A 14,326-nucleotide genomic window follows, 5' to 3' on the forward strand; every position below is an offset into this window, starting at 1 on the left:
CGCTGCTGGGGTAAATAATTTTGTATTTACATTTTATTGTTATTCTTTAGAACTCTTTTTACAAAGTTTAAAAAAATGAGAACATCTAAGCCAAGCCAAGTACAGCTGTCTCAACAATCCGCTCGCACTACAGAAGTTCAGCTTGTCCCGCGAGCTGGATTTCCTTGCTGGCGCGAAAGGGAGTTACCCCAGCGAAATTTAAGTCGCTTGGTTGACGCATGCACTTGAAACTTCCTTGTCCTGGGAGCGGGGCGGGGCTGTGGACCCTCCCCCGGTAGTAATTTATGACGACAGGCCAGCTAGCTTACGTAAGGCATATTAGTTTTAATACTTGACACTTGAAGTGTTCTGCCACACACTACACACTACAATAAAAATATCAACATGTTAACAGTATAGCCACTTGAACTACCGAGCCAGTTTTGAAATCAATTGTAATATAGAAGAATATATATTTTTTTGATTTCGGTATGTCTGTTTTGAGAAATTCATTGATGGCATGTGTAGAGTATGATTCCCGATAGCCGCAGAAGAATATTTATGTTGCACAGCATAGAAATAGAGCTAAGCGCGAAGTAAAAGAATTTTGTATATTGGTATGTAGTGTTTTGTAGTGTTCCTCTTGGATTATAGGTGAAGATTTTGTGAGTTCTGTGTCATTCTCCATGAATATAACGTGTGTTATACGTCGTGACAAATATTGTCCCTCGTTTGTCGTTGATGGACGTATACTCAGTAAGTGAAGTAAAATACCAGTTAAATGTTGCTGATCCAGTATAGGTTAGGCGTTTCAAGTTAAAAACAAATATTTAGTCTCAGAGTATTTTTATGAAAACCATGACTGTATTATCACGAAGCGTCACCGGGTGAAGCTGTAAGTACATTGTTTAAAACCTGCTCTAGACTAAGTCGTGATGGTGTCGTCACTGCCGTGAATATCAATTTGGAAATATGTGCGAGTGTGTTGTTGAAAAAAATCCTTGAAAAACCATTCTCAGGTAGACCTTTGCCCAAAAAATGCAGCCTTTTAAAATGGATGGTGAATTTAGAGCGTGTAGTGGGGCTACGATTGCTTATATTTTAAAAATATTTTTACCTGGGGTAACGACTGTGTTCACCCCACGCCACTGGATTTAATCATAACGATGTTGGTATTACATCCCACTAATTAAATCTACGGTTTCCGAAGACCCCAAGGTGGTAGAATTTTGTCCTGCAGGATTTCTTTAATGTGCCGGTAAATCTACCGAAACGAGCCTGACGTATTTGAGCACTTTCAAATACCACCTGACTGAGCCATGGGAAAACCTGCCAAGTTGAGCTCAGAAGACCAGCGATCTACCGACTGAGCTACCCAGTCCGACTTCAGATTCATATTGACAGGACCGTGTTTTAGTCAAGTAAATATGACTAATATTTAATATCTAATCTCGTGTGGCTATTTCTAGCCGGGTGCCGCCCTTGTAATGCAGACCCTCCGGTGAGGGTGGGCGTCAACCGCTATGTGTAGGTGACTGCGTGTTATTGTGGTGGAGGATAGTGTTGTGTGTGGTGCGTGAGTTGCAGGGATTTTGGGGACAACAAAACTTCCAGATCCTGAGAAAAGGGAATTAACCATTTACGGTTAAAATCTCTGACTCTTCCGGGAATCGAACCCGAGGCCCACTTAACCGAAAGGCACTGCGTTGAACAGGCAGCCAAGGATCGGACTGCCACTAATATAGAACGTACAGTATACATTATATTTATTAATGAATACTATGAATTAACAGACTACAAGCTACGAATTATTATCGAAATGCAATACCGGGTATTTACAACACAAACGCTGAATCTGTTTATTTTTTTAATGTTATTGTTTCACGTCCCACTAACAACTTGTGACGGTTTTCTAAGACGCCGAGGTGCCGATATTTAGTCCATCATGAGTTATTTTACGTGCCAGTAAATCTACCGACATGAGGCTTACGTATTTTATTTGAGCAGCTTCAAAATACCACCGGACTAAACCAGAATACGACCTGCCAAGTTGGGGTCGGAAGGCCAGTTCCTCAACCACCTGAGCCACTCAGGTGGTGGTGGTGGTGGTGGTGGTGGTGGTGGTGGTGATGGTTATTGTTTTAAGAGGAATTACAACTGGGCAACCATGCTCTATATAACACTTATCAGAGAGAAGAATGGAAGGGAACCGACACTTCGAAAAACGAAGATATCGTCCAAAGGAAGACAAGGGCCACGAAGGGCGTGAAAAAGAAAGACCCCCTAAGCTTCGGAAACCTAATACCGTCGGGGTCGGAAAGGACAAGAGTTGACGAAGGGAGGTCGGATAGCATAGATGAAAGTGAGGAGTCTGGCACAAGTAAGTGGAAGCAATGCCAATACTCAGTTAAGGACCCCTTAGTCGCTAATCCAGCTCCCAAGTTTAGAGCCCCTCGCGCCCCTTTTAGTCGCCTCTTACTACAGGCAGTGGATACCGTGAGCCACGTAGCCCACAATCTGTACTTAACAAATCAGTATGTCAGTTCAAATATAGTACAGGATCCGTGTTATCTGAGCTCATACAAAATAAGGACCGTATTTCCATCAGCATCAAACAATTCATTTGTTTCACGGCTGGAATCTGACCGCTTTCTTCTAATCGATATCACATTAAACGCGCATCACAATGTCTCCCTTGTTCGCGGTTTCAGTCATTTATCACTAACCGTTGTCCAATTGCTCTTTTACAGCTTGATTTGTCAGTACCGTAACGTCGGTTGTCAGCCAAATTAGTGGGAAAAAGAAAACATTTGGTGGTATCGCTATAACATAAGCTTAATGTTATTAAACTGTTACATCGTAAGTGGCTAGTAATCTGGGTGTTGGAGAAGCGACTGTTGATGATAGGAGGAGAGAAAGGACTGTTTACGATTCTTTTAACGAAATTATAAGCTTTCAGTGTACTGTGCAGTATTTTAGGTTTATTGCTGGTTTAAAAGTATACATACAATATTTTAAACGCTGAAGGTCGTACAGTAGTCTCCCGATTATCTGCGGGCGGATTATCCGCGGTAAACAGCGGGATCGAGTGGGTGACCGCGTTGTTTGATATTCAGTCATTTTGGAAACAGTTGACTGTGCTAGATGCTATTTATGAAGTCCCAAATGCAAGGCGTATGGTAAAGGAATCCATCACAGCCAATTCATGGAAAATATAGGCTTCATTCCAGAAATTGTGGAAGCAGACCTCAGTTTCGGAGAAGGTGAAGAAATTTTAGCACCTGCGCTAGCACTGAGGGGCTTTTCAAAATGGTTTGAAGTTGACCGGACCGAAACCGTTCATGATCATATTAATAAAAATATTATTGTTTGTACGTCACACTAGTAAATGTTTATGTTTTAGGAGACATCAAGATGTCAGAATTTTGTTCCACAGGTGTTCTTTTACGTGCCAGTAAATCCACCGATACGAGGCTGACGCATCTCAGCACTTTCAAATACCACCGGACTGAGTCGAGATCAAACCTGCCAAGTTGCCCTCAGAAGACCAGCACTCTAGCGTTTGAGCTATTCAGCCCGGGAAGATATTAACAAGATTCGTTCATTTATTTAGTCTAATGAATTAAGAATTTGTCAACTTTCTAATCAAAACACAATTTTTCAGTGGCCTAACCATCCTTTTTATTGGAGTTTTTGCTCATCCGAGGTAGCCTTGGTCCACATTTACTCTGAAGTCGGAATTCAACTCTATTCATCACGTTCTCAGCTGTATCATCACTTGCCTCCTGTACTAAAGGCTGTAGGATCGGATCTCATCTCAGCAAATTCCGTTGAAATGAGGTTTAATTGCTAGAGGCTGGAGCCAATGAATTTTATTATTATTATTATCATCTGTTTACCCTCCAGGTTCGGTTTCTCCCTCGGACTTAGCGAGGGATCCCACCTCTACCGCCAGGGCAGTGTCCTGGAGCTTCAGACTCTTGGTCGGGGGATACAACTGGGGAGTATGACCAGTACCTCGCCCAGGCGGCCTCACCTGCTATGCTGAACAGGGGCCTTGTGGAGGGATGGGAAGATTGGAAGGGATAGGCAAGGAAGAGGGAAGGAAGCGGCCGTGGCCTTAAGTTAAGTACCATCCCGGCATTCGCCTGGAGGAGAAGTGGGAAACCACGGAAAACCACTTCCAGGATGGCTGAGGTGGGAATCGAACCCACCTCTACTCAGTTGACCTCCCGAGGCTGAGTGGACCCCGTTCCAGCCCTCGTACCACTTTTCAAATTTCGTGGCAGAGCCGGGAATCGAACCCGGGCCTCCGGGGTGGCAGCTAATCACGCTAACCACTACACCACAGAGGCGGACCGCCAATGAATTTACTGTACGTATTTCAATCCAGGTAATCGTAGATGAGTTTGCGATAGGGTCCGTGAGTGGAGACAAGAAGTATATTTGAACTGATACAATCGGCCAGCAGTCCAACTGAATGTGGATGCTCCATAGAGCCAGTGTAAAAATTAGGTACGTGACTGTTAAATCATATTTTTTAGCTATCTTGTTCTTAATTAACAAAAACTGTACACAAAACTGTAGTAAATGTGTAATCTAGTAATAATTAATGTTATTAGATTTACGACCTACTAACCAATTTTATGGTTTCTGGAGACACCGAGGTGCACGAATTTAGTCCCGCAGGTGTTCTTTCAGGTGCCAGTAAATCTACAGACACGGGACTGACATATTTGATCACCTTCACATACCACCGAACTGATTCAGGATCGAACGTGCCAAGTTGGGGTCAGAAGGCCGGAACCTCAACCGTATGAGCCACTCAACCCGGCAAAAGCTAGTAATAACTTTCCAATGTTATGCAAGTCATACGCCTGCCGACCTCTGCATTGTCATAATTCTTATTGATCCTCTTGTAACAACATTCATAGGCATAGTCCAGAGCAGCAATCGATATGCCACGCGCAATGGAAATTAGTTGAGATTGTTGAAGATAATTACGGTATATACCAGAAAAAAGTAACAATAAGAAGGGATGAAAAATCTAAATATCAGTAGATTTCTTAAGTTATATTATAAAATTCTACCTTCTCCATCACTGTCGAATAATCTGTCCGTTAATTTATGAGAACAGTTTTTGGAAATAATTGTACTGGATTTAGTTACTTGCCGAACGTTGCGTTTTCGATTACCGATGGAGATGGTTGACATTTAAATATGAGAGACATAGATTGACTGGCATCTTAATAAAATTCTTTTCTACGTCTTATTCTTCTCTTTCTTCTTGTTGGATTGTTTCCATGAAGATGCGGGGTGTACCTGTTTGAATCACCCCGTCTAGATTGTATGTACTACAGCATCAGCAGAACGCACACACAGAGCTCAATCCATTCATCCATCCATCGGCCGACCTTGCGGTATTCCATCATTTTGGCTGAGACTGATAAGGAGACACTACGCATGTGACATCTGCGATTCGGTTAATTTTTGGTATAGTTATAGAACATGGTCGGAACAGTTACAGGTCAAAATATTAAGTCGCAACTTCCGCAGGTTTTCGAGAAATATCTATTTAAAAATTTCGTTTTGGTTAAAATGGACTAAAAGTTCTACATGTTGGTTAGAGTAGGGTCTATGCTTAGCGCTTGTGGGGGCGCGTCGGTCTCCTATCACGGCGACCTGTGTCGCGACCTCTTTTATTTTTAATTTGGTTTTTAAACATGATTAATGTTTAGACGTTTATTATTAATTTATTGCATTAGCACAATGTTACAAATAAACCCAGAGACATTTGTTGACGAACATTGCGAATAACCTACCGGTACATTTAAAGGAATTAAGTTCGTTGGTTCGTAATCTGTTTTCCCTCCAGGGTCGGTTTTTCCCTCGGACTCAGCGAGGGATCCCACCTCTACCACCACAAGGGCAGTGTCCTGGAGCTTCAGACTCTGGGTTTAGTGATACAACTGGGGAAGATGACCAGTACCTCGCCCAGGTAGCCTCACCTGCTACACTGAACAGGGGCCTTGTGGGGGGATGGGAAGTTTGGAAGCGATAGACAAGAAAGAGGGAAGGAAGCGGCCGTGGCCTTAAGTTAGGTACCATCCCAGCATTTGCCGTCTCAAAACAGTTTCTACATCTACTCTGACCATAATGATCCTATACCACCAACAATCTACCACAGTCCTGCCTCCCTCGTTGTCTGAAACAGGGTAATTTTCCACTGCTATGCAATTCATAGGCCTGGCGATCTCTATATCTACGGCTTCACTTTTGATATGGTCAAGCCGTGTGATTGCCGTAGTACATCTGATTATCTGCATCTCCCCTGTACGAATCTCTGTGTGGGGCTACGTTCCAGTATTTCAGATTCTCTTAAAACTTATAGCAGTAGATTGAAGGGACATTGAATTCATAGCACATGAGAATGATTACGAAATATTTACAGACCACTATTCTCTGGTCCCGAGGGACCATGAGTGATTATAGCCCGTCGACCGATATTTCAGGCCTTGAGTGCTATTTCATAAATCAAGGTAGTAGTTAGGGATGGCAACGATTTATCGGTTTTTTATGAAATACCGATATTTTCCTTTCGATTTATCGATATATCGATATCGAAATTTTGATTCGATTTATCGAATAATATATCGGTTTTTCCATCAATATATCGTTTTTCTTTGAATTATTATTTTCATTAACAACATCCGCACTAGAGAACGCCGATAATTCTGCAAGAGATGGTGCTAGTGAAAGTGGAATTGCAACCTGGAAATATCCAATCTAATCAGTACCTTGCTCTGAGCCTCTGGTAGCCCGGACTATAATTCGAATACAAACGGTGGAACATGTAACACAGTTGCCTCCGCATGGCAGTTTACACAGCGCGAAATACGTTCTAGTTTCAGAGTCACCGCTAGACTTCGTGTTAGCCCTCCACCATTTAACAACACAGACTATATGGAAACTGTGAAGGAAAAAGGTAAGTTTAGGTGAGATAAGCCTTAAAATTCATTATAAAAGGCGTTGATTTGTGTATTCAGCTTGTGATGAGTATATGGTTTATATTTAAACGTAAAGTTATGAAAATAGAAGCCTCCGCGAGTCAGGTGGCAGCGCGCCAACTTCTCACCGCTGGGTTTCGTGGTTCAAAACCCGGTCACTCCATATGAGATTTGTGCTGGACCGGTTTTTCTCCGGCTACTCCGGTTTTCCCTGCCATCTTTCATTCCAGCAACACTCTCAAATATCATTTCATTTGTCAGTCATTAATCATTGCCCCAGAGGAATGCGACAGGCTTCGGCAGCCGGGAAATCTCCTATTCTCGCCGCTAGATGGGGCTTAATTCGTTCCATTGCTGACCCGGTCAAATGACTCTAAACAGGCTGTGGATTTACATTAAGAAAATGTTTTGTGCATATTGATAAATATACAAGAGCCGAGAGAGTATTTATTGTAAACATTCTATTCACAAGATGTTTATTGCGCGTGATAAACAATGGTTTATTGCTGTGCACCATTCTGCAAAAGTGAACTTCAGAAAGGTAGTGGCATTTATTTCCACGAGCAAATGTGGAACTACGAGAAAAATGGGTATTAATTATGTCATGTCGCGGTGACGAGAAAAATAGCATGTGGCAACCTTCCTCGAAGTCTGTAGTATGTAGTGAACATTTTGAAAGCACGTGTTTTGGCATTTCTACTAAAACTAGTCGCAATCAATGCCAACACTTTTTTTCAGGGTATTTGCATGGCAAGACTAGGTTACGTACTAATACTAAAATGTTTTAATTCCTCCCCTGAAGGAGGAGGCGGGCCTCTTAGATGGTGACGCCGTCTGTGAGGCCGGGAGATTTGTTACGGCGAAGGAGATGCTCGGTGATGGCGAGGGGGTTGGCGGCCGTGGCCTATACTAGGAACCCTCCCAGCATTTGCCTTATTGCAGGAGAATGGAAAACCACGTAAAACCATTCTCAGGAAAACCGACAGTGGAGACCACCCGTGAGGTCCAGCCCTGTTCAGTCTCCCGAATACAGAGACGAAGAGCCACCCTTCCTCTGCTCGGTTGGCCGGTCGGAGTGCAGAGCTGTTGGACCACGGACCAGCCGTGGCCACTTGTGGGCCGAGACCCACTCTGCATTCATCGACGAAGGCTCTGTGAATACTGCAGTGTTTTAAAATATACTATGAAGTATTTTCATTTTTATTAGGATGTGTACTTTCCGGTTGCAATTATACTACCTGATTCGTATGAGCTCATCTTGAATTACTCGGTGATACATTTATTTTTCTTCATTAAACGTCATAGAAATATCACTTTCCTACTCAAAACGCAATGTTTTATATTTGTAATGTGCTTTTATGTGCAAGTTATTATCGTAATGCCAATTGGAATCGTGCTGAGGAATGGAGGGAAAACCTCACATCCAGCGGCGATATTTGAACTGCTGCTACTTTGTCAATTTAGTACTTGAAGAGACCGTGCATGCTGAGGCCTTTACTTATCTCGTAGGCATCGATAACACCTAGGGACGTTCCGATATAATAAATATCGATATTTCATTCGATATCGACATGCCGATATTATCCTACTATCAAAACAAAATAGCGATATATCTCGATATAAAATTATTTCTTTTCCAAAATACAAGGATTTGAAATTATATTGAAGTTCTATAAATCGGGGATCTATTAACAATATGCATCTTGTTTGAAGCCATCAAGAAATATTTAATTTGTTTGTATCTATCTGTACATAATACTGAATGATTAAAAATTTTAATTTGTTTGTATATAATTCCGAATTTGATTGATTCCTCACTTTATAAGGTAAGGCGGCAGCTAAGAATTTAAGTCCGTTAAAATGTGCAGCATGCTTGAAGCCATCAACAATGTTTTGATTTGTTCGAATCTGCTTCTATGTATTACTAAATGATTGGAAAATTTCATTTGATTTTATGTCATTCTGAATCTGGTTTGCACGTAAATTTGAATGTTTCAACAAAACAGTTAACCAAGAGACGTAAGCGTGGTAAGACCTCTGTAGTGTAGTGGTTAGTGTGGTTAGCTGCCACCCCCGGAGGCCCGGGTTCGATTCCCGGCTGTGCCACGAAATTTCAAAAGTGGTACGAGGGCTGGAACGGGGTCCACTCAGCCTCGGGAGGTCAAATGAGTAGATGTGGGTTCGATTCCCACCTCAGCCATCCTCGAAGTGGTTTTCCGTGGTTTCCCACTTCTCCTCCAGTCGAATGCCGGAATGGTACCTAACTTAAGGCCACGGCCGCTTCCTTTCCTCTTCCTTGTTTATCCTATCAATGCAATGATAAAACCATAAATACTTGCACGGTAGATGCTGCATCATATACTTAACTATTTTCAGCCATTTCTACTAATTTACGAGGTTTATATGAACATCAAGCATTACTGACACTACTTCTTTCACTCTAAAAAAGCTATTTATTCAGGATCTATGCCTCGACTGCTGTCTTGTGGCTGCGGGTGAATGAAAATTTGTGTTATGGAAGTATAACCCTAGCAACCGTGCAGGCTAGTGGTCATCTGAAATTAGCAGCCGTTGATGGATAATTTCCATGGATAATTAAACCGCGAATTCCAGTAGCAAGATAAACTCAACCAACCAGTCGCGTGCACAGGCAGAATAAACCAATATTGATATATATGCATTGAGATCTGGTGATGATATTGTAGTTACTCTTGGGTTACCATATATCGATATCGCTTGAATATACCGATATATTATGTGCAATAAATATCGATTATCGAAAATAAGTTTTCGATATATCGGTATTTTTTTTAAAACTGCCATCCCTAGTCTGGTGGTTATATTGTAGTTACTCTTGTACTCTTGGGTTACGATATATCGATATCGCTTGAATATACCGATATATTATGTGCAATAAATATCGCTTATCGAAAATAAGCTTTCAATATATCGAAATATCGATATATCGGTATTTTTTTTAAAACTGCCATCCCTAGTAGTAATGACTTAACGGGTGTGGATGAGTGGTATGGTTGTGGGGGATCAAACTGACCAGGATATGGCCTGGGCCCCAGGTGGATTAAATGTTCTTATGCAGGAAAGAGAGAAAACCAGTTCACGTACAGTTGACGCCGGAATTAAAACAATCATGCCTACTACGCTGAACTAAACCGATCATTTCTTTGTGTGCTTGATGGTCTATTTCTCTTCACAACGACGTATTTATTTATTTATAAAAATGAAAATCGACAGCTTGTTTCCAGTCATTTGACTGGGTCAGGAATGGAATGAATGAAGCCCCATCTAGCGGCGAGGATAGGAATTGTGCCGGCTGCCGAAGCCCGTCAAACTCCTCTGGGGCATGATTAAATAATTATTAATGAAATGAAGTGATATTCGAGAGTGTTTCTGGAATGAAGTATGGCAGAGAAATTCGGAGTTCCCGGAGAAAAACCCGCCCCGCCTCCGCTTTGTCCAGCACAAATCTCACATGGAGTGATCGGGTGTTAACCACGGAACCCAGCGGTGAGAGGCCGGCGCGCTGCCGCTTAAGCCACGGAGACTCCATTTATTTACTTATTTATTTGGGGGTTAAAGGGTTAGTACGTAGTCATGTGGGTTCAATTCTTACTGGTGGAAGTATACTAATAAAACGCAGGAAATGCCATTTATTCCTACCAAGTCCGACACATGCACGTTCACGCCGTGGCCCCTGGGCAACGGATTCACTGCGTATAGGTACACGGCTGCCATGTAAGGGCGGAAAAGCGAGTTCCCAGCGCTTCAAAATCGGGACCCACCAGCTAAGGGAGACAACCCCGAAAGAAAACATGGGACCTCTAGGATTGCTGGAGGTTGGCATTGTGCTGACAACCCAATCTGTAAAAAACCTTCGTTACGAAATTTGAAGAAGAAATAGCCGGCCTGACCTTTTTACGACGACCTCGCAAACGTGCAAAGGATTTGAGAATTGGTTCGTGGAATGTTTTAACACTTTGCCCAGCTGGAAACCTAAGTAAGTTGCTCGATCAGCTGAATGAGTACCGAATAGATATTATTGCTATTCAAGAAGTGAGATGGATTGGAGAAGGAGGTATACACAGAAAGAATCACATGGTATTCTATAGTTGCCACACGAAGGATCACATGCTTGGTACTCGTTTTATTGTCAATGAGCAGATAAAACAGCTTACCATGGATTCTTGGCAAAATCGCACAGATCGTGCAGACTTAGAATAAGAGGGAAGTTGTTCAATTACAGTCTTATCTGTGCACATGCTCCAACTGAAGAGTAGAGCGACGAAGGTAAAGCTTCATTTTACGATGAATTAGATGAAACTTATAAGTAGTGTCCAAGAGCAGACTGCAAAATAATCTTTAGGGATTTGAATGTGAAAATAGGAAAGGAAAACGAATACAGACCTTGTACTGGAAAATACAGCTTGCATGATATTTCTAATGATAATGGAATCAGGCTTGCTTATACATTTTGCATCCTCGAGAAATATGGTAGTGGAAAGTACAACTTTTAAACATGAGGACATACGTACAATGACATGGAAGTTTCCAGATTGAAGTACTTTTAACCCTGGAGAGGGCACGTCATGGTCTTTTCGACCGGATTCAGAGATAAATGTTAATAGTTCTTAACGTAGCGGGCAGCTATCTTCCATCTCCTCAGTACCTTACATTGGACCCATCCACTTATCAGTGTGCATAAACACTTCACCTCCAACGCTCCTCAGTATCAGCCAAAGTGCATTGCTTGACAGAACCGGTCTAAAACTCCTGGCGCGCCCCATGACGTATGCGTGTTTATGAGTTAAGTTTGACTTCATTTTTTCAGTTAATATACCAAGCATGTGTCAGTTTTGTTCAACTTTCGTGTAAAATAGTGCCTTCGAATATGATGAAGTCCAAAGCATCATGGATAGAAACAGGGAAAGAGAAATCGAAAGACTTACAAAGAGCGTTACTCAGTTTCAACCACAAGCAACCGTTGGCCAATGACTTTGTTTTCTACTATTTTGAACATTACTCGAATTAATTTGTATATTATTCACAAGCATGCGAAAGGTAACTTTAACATTCAAAGGAGTAATTATTTGAAAGGACTAAACCAACAGCTATGCATGATATATTTTCAGGAACGGTATTCAAACTCTCCAAACGGGGCTAAAAAAGGAACGCTCGCTAAATGTTGGGATTGTCTGAAGAAGAGCGGCCCTCTGCAATACGCCTACTGAAATAGAAAAAATAACCAACAGGAAAAAACTAAGACTAGATGCCGTTTATGCCAGTGACATATCTACAAAAAACACTCAGCAGTGACATGTGTTCGGTGCAGTACGGAACGTCAAGAATCTAGTGATGACGCAGAATGAACATCAATTGTTTAACATACGAATTTTATGTTGTTAAAATACTTTTGAACATTATTTACTAGTTCGTGCAAAATTATTTACTAGTTCTGTAACATTAAACATAGTTTTTGCTTAATTTGCGCTATTTTTCATGACCCGGTCTAAAACACCGTGCGCGCTTCAACACGGGATTATTTTTACGCTCCCTCTCCAGGGTTAACCAAAATGACCACCTCCTAATAGATGCAAGACACTTCTCTAACTTGATGGATGTTAGAAGTTGTAGGAGGGCCAATATTGACTCTGACCACTACCTTGTGGTAGCAACTATTAGAAGCCCAATATCTAATGCAAGAAAGGTACATGGATTCAATGCAAGAACGTTCAGCAGTGCTCGGCTGAAGGAGCCCGAAACTGCTTTGAGATATGCTAGCTTGCTTAATGAAGCTCTGACCGATTTGCTAATAGTGAGAGTATTGATGAAATCAGGAAGAACCTTAATGACGCACTATTAAAAACTGCAAATGAAGTTTTAGAAAGGGAAGAGAAAGTCTGGCACAACAATTGGTTTGATGAAGAGTATGCACGAGCAACAACCTTAAAGTATGAAGCATACAAGAGAATGCAACAGAAGAAACAAACCCGAAAAGCAGTGGAAGAGTACAGAACTTCCTCAGGAGAAGAAAATATTTTGCACGAGAAGAAAAAGGGACAGTATAAGGGGAATGAATTGGAAGAAATAGAACGGCTGAAAGGGATGAATGATGTGACAGCTTTCTATCAGATGTTAAATAAAAGTCGAAAGGATTTCCAGTATAGAACAATTTTGTGTAGAGATAAACATAGCATAATATTGGGCAGTGAGAAAGCAATACTAGAAAGATGGGCCCAATATTTTTATGAACTGTTGAATGGAATTCCAGCTGATGACCAAGAAACCTTACCTCCTGTAAATACAAGAAAATCAGTTATAAAAGTACCGATACCTACTACTGAGGAAGTTCAGCTTGCCATTAAGATGTTAAAGAATAGAAAAGCCCTGGGAATTGATTTAATACAATCATAGGGCTGGAAAAGAATTTATTAAACACTTTCACAAACTAGTTGCCAAAATATGGGTAGCTGAAACAATCCCTGATGAATGGAATGTAGGTATCATCTGCACGATACACAAGAAAGGTGATATCATGATATGTTCTAACTATAGAGGTATGTGCTTATTATCCACTGCTTATAAAATATTTTCCAATATTCTCTTTAGCACATTGGCGCCTTACGTGGAAAATGCGGTTGGTGACTATCAATGCGGATTTTACCAAGGAACATCTACTATTGATCAGATCTTCACAATCCGCCATATGCTTAAAAAATGTAAAGAATTTGGAATTGATACACACCATAATATCTTCATTGACTTCAGATCAGCCTATGACAGCATTGACAGAAGTGATCTGTATGTAGCAATGGAAGAGTTTGAGATCCCTAAGAAATTGATCGTTCTTGTGAAAGCTACTATGGAAAATACTCGGAATCAAACTAAGATCCAGAATATGTTATCAAGTGCTGTAACGACCAAGAACGGAGTAAGGCAAAGAGATTCATTATCATGCCTTTTGTTCAATATAGTTTTGGAGAAAGTTGTTAGGGATGCAAGTATCAATAGAAGGGGAACCATCTTAAATAAATCAGTTCAAATTTTGGCGTCTGCAGATGATATTTATTTAATCGCAAGAACACCAAGAGCATTGAAATAAGTTTTCACCACCTGCCTAAAAGCAGAAAGAAAAAAGAATTTACAGATTAATGAAGAAAACCTAACTGTAAGTGCATGACCGTAACCAAGAAAGACTACCCTAGCGGATCTACATTCATAGAAATTGGCTCGTAAAAGTTTGATGCGGTGCGTAGCTTTACCTACCTTGGATCAGAAGTTAATTCCAAGAACAATGCTAGTTCTGAAATCCAAAAACGTATACT

The sequence above is a fragment of the Anabrus simplex genome, chromosome 1 (genome assembly GCF_040414725.1).
Source record: "Anabrus simplex isolate iqAnaSimp1 chromosome 1, ASM4041472v1, whole genome shotgun sequence".
NCBI lineage: Eukaryota > Metazoa > Arthropoda > Insecta > Orthoptera > Tettigoniidae > Anabrus > Anabrus simplex.